The 3,157-nt window shown below is 51.6% G+C and overlaps 2 non-coding genes across 2 annotated transcripts; both read right to left on the reverse strand.

Moving 5' to 3' along the window:
- Positions 1-338: 338 nt before the first annotated feature.
- LOC149573500 (5.8S ribosomal RNA) lies at positions 339-492 on the reverse strand. The gene has a single exon (XR_016360483.1). It is a non-coding gene; the product is annotated as a 5.8S ribosomal RNA (ribosomal RNA).
- A 311-nt stretch (positions 493-803) lies between these two features.
- On the reverse strand, positions 804-2,614 carry LOC149573501 (18S ribosomal RNA). The gene has a single exon (XR_016360633.1). It is a non-coding gene; the product is annotated as an 18S ribosomal RNA (ribosomal RNA).
- Positions 2,615-3,157: the final 543 nt, after the last annotated feature.

Consider the following 3,157-nt stretch of genomic DNA (forward strand, 5'->3'; position numbering starts at 1 on the left):
TGCTGGGCTCTTCCCGGTTCGCTCGCCGTTACTAGGGGAATCCTGGTAAGTTTCTTTTCCTCTGCTTATTGATATGCTTAAACTCAGCGGGTACTCACGCTTGACTTGGGGACGCGGTAGAGATGCAGCAATGCCCGCACTGCGGCAGGCCGCTGAGCCCAGAATAAAGTTCCTCGCGAGGAATCATTCGATCGGCGCAAACCAACGCTGGCCTTTGCGAGCCACCGCTCGTCGCGACGGATTGACAGACCTCGTGCTCATTTTAGCCGACCGCGCGCCACTTGCGGACACGGACGGCCATCTTCGCTACTCGCCAGGGAGGGCAAAATTTTGTAGTGCGACGCCCAAGCAGACGTGCCCTTGGCCGAGGCCTCGGGCGCAACTTGCGTTCAAAGACTTGATGATTCACGGGATTCTGCAATTCACACTAAGTATCGCATTTCGCTACATTCTTCATCGTGGTGAGAGCCGAGATATCCGTTGCCGAGAGTCATGATTTTGTTTTGTTTTTGCCTTTCGGCGACCCAAGTGCACAAGGCGCTGGCTCGCGCTTCGTTCTTTGGATTTCTAAGGTGCGCGATGCACCCGTGTGTTGTTGGGTGTTGACACATCCCGAACCCCGAGCACCCAATGGGTGCGACGAGGAACGCTGTGGTGTGTCCCCGCCCCATCCCCTCGCAAAGGTGGGAGGCGACGCATGGGAGAGCCGTGTCAGTGGACGGGGCCCCTGCCCCACAAATCATGCGAGTGCACCCATCCTAAACACAGAACGCTCCAAGCGACGATTCAGGGTCTCGAACTGACAATGATCCTACCGCAGGTTCACCTACGGTAACCTTGTTACGACTTCTCCTTCCTCTAAATGATAAGGTTCAGTGAACTTCTCGCGACGTCGCTGATAGGAACTGCCGTCATCGCCGCGATCCGAACACTTCACCGGATCATTCAATCGGTAGGAGCGACGGGCGGTGTGTACAAAGGGCAGGGACGTAGTCAACGCGAGCTGATGACTCGCGCTTACTAGGAATTCCTCGTTGAAGATCAATAATTGCAATGGTCTATCCCCATCACGATGCAATTTGGCAAGATTTCCCAAACCTTTCGGGCCAGGGAGAGAAACTCGTTGGTTGCATCAGTGTAGCTGGCGTGCAGCCCAGAACATCTAAGGGCATCACAGACCTATTATTGCCTCAAACTTCCATGGCCTAGGAGGCCATAGTCCCTCTAAGAAGCTGGCTGCGAAGGGGAACCTCCGCGTAGCTAGTTAGTAGGCTGAGGTCTCGTTCGTTAACGAAATTAACCAGACAAATCGCTCCACCAACTAAGAACGGCCATGCACCACCACCCATAGAATCAAGAAAGAGCTCTCAATCTGTCAATCCTTACTATGTCTGGACCTGGTAAGTTTCCCCGTGTTGAGTCAAATTAAGTTGCAGGCTCCACTCTTGGTGGTGCCCTTTTGTCAATTCCTTTAAGTTTCAGCCTTGCGACCATACTCCCCCCGGAACCCAAACACTCTGATTTCTCAGAAGGTGCTGGCGGAGTCCTTAGAGCAACATCCGTCGATCCCTGGTCGGCATCGTTTATGGTTGAGACTAGGACGGTATCTGATCGTCTTCGAGCCCCCAACTTTCATTCTTGATTAATGAAAACATCCTTGGCAAATGCTTTCGCAGTGGTTCATCTTCCATAAATCCAAGAATTTCACCTCTGACAATGAAATACGAATGCCCCCGATAGTCCCTATTAATCATTACTCCGGTCCCAAAGGCCAATGGAACAGGACCAGACTCCTATCGCGTTATTCCATGCTAATGTATTCAGAGCGTAGGCTTGCTTTGAGCACTCTAATTTTTTCAAAGTAACGGCGCCGGAACCGTGACCCAGCCAATTAAGGCCAGGAACACGCCGCCGGCAGAAGGGACGTGAGGGCCAGTGCACACCCAGAAGGCGGACCGACCGTGACGGCCCAAGGTCCAACTACGAGCTTTTTAACTGCAACAACTTAAATATACGCTATTGGAGCTGGAATTACCGCGGCCACTGGCACCACACTTGCCCTCCAATGGATCCTCGTTAAGGGATTTAGATTGTACTCATTCCAATTACGAGACTCGATGAGCCCAGTATTGTTATTTATTGTCACTACCTCCCCATGTCAGGATTGGGTAATTTGCGCGCCTACTGCCTTCCTTGGATGTGGTAGATGTTTCTCAGGCTCCCTCTTTGGAATCGAACCCTAATTCTCCGTCACCCATCACCACCATGGTAGGCCTCTATCCTACCATCAAAAGTTGATAGGGTAGAAATTTGAATGAAGCGTCGCCAGCACAAAGGCCGTGCGATCCGTCGAGTTATCATGAATCACCGGATTAGCGGGCGAGCCCGCGCCGGCCTTTTATCTAATAAATGCATCCCTTTCGAGAGTCGAGATTTGGTGCACGTATTAGCTCTAGAATTACTATGGTTATCCGAGTAGCAAAGTACCATCAAAGAAACTATAACTGATTTAATGAGCCATCCGCAGTTTCACAGTCTGAAATAGTTCATACTTAGACATGCATGGCTTAATCTTTGAGACAAGCATATGACTACTGGCAGGATTGACTAGGTAGCTTCTAACAATGAGGGGACCCCCAAGACCTGCTATAGCCAAGGGATGCCCGCCGCGATGGGAAACCGAAATTTGCATTTGCTCCGTCATGCATCCAAACATAATCCGCCGCACAAGCAACAAGAATGACGTTCACAGCACATGCAGGAATCGCAACGCTCAAAGATTTCGCACAAGAGGAAAGTGTCCCATCGTCGACCGGAGAGGGCCAAATAGGGAGCCTCGGTTCACAGGCACCTGGGAAGAACATCCCGTACGGAACCCTTTACCCTCAAACTCGCTGTCGCCACTACTCGGAAAGAAGCCTCGAGTCTGTACGAGATGCACCGCGCACGTAGCCACCTCAATTGTAAGGCCACTCAGAGACATCCATTTCCCAGGCATATGCCTCCTACACGCCTGTTGAGGTGCACCCGCACAGACAAAATCCTTCTCGATCGCAACAAACATTTTCCCATGACAAAGAGCTGGTTGCCAAAGTGCCAACGGAGACCACCGTGCTGAAGGGTGAAGGGCCGTGCGAGTCAAAAACATGGCTGGTTA

Source organism: Cupressus sempervirens, chromosome 2 (genome assembly GCF_028749045.1).
Source record: "Cupressus sempervirens isolate cs-2001-9-10 chromosome 2, ASM2874904v1, whole genome shotgun sequence".
NCBI lineage: Eukaryota > Viridiplantae > Streptophyta > Pinopsida > Cupressales > Cupressaceae > Cupressus > Cupressus sempervirens.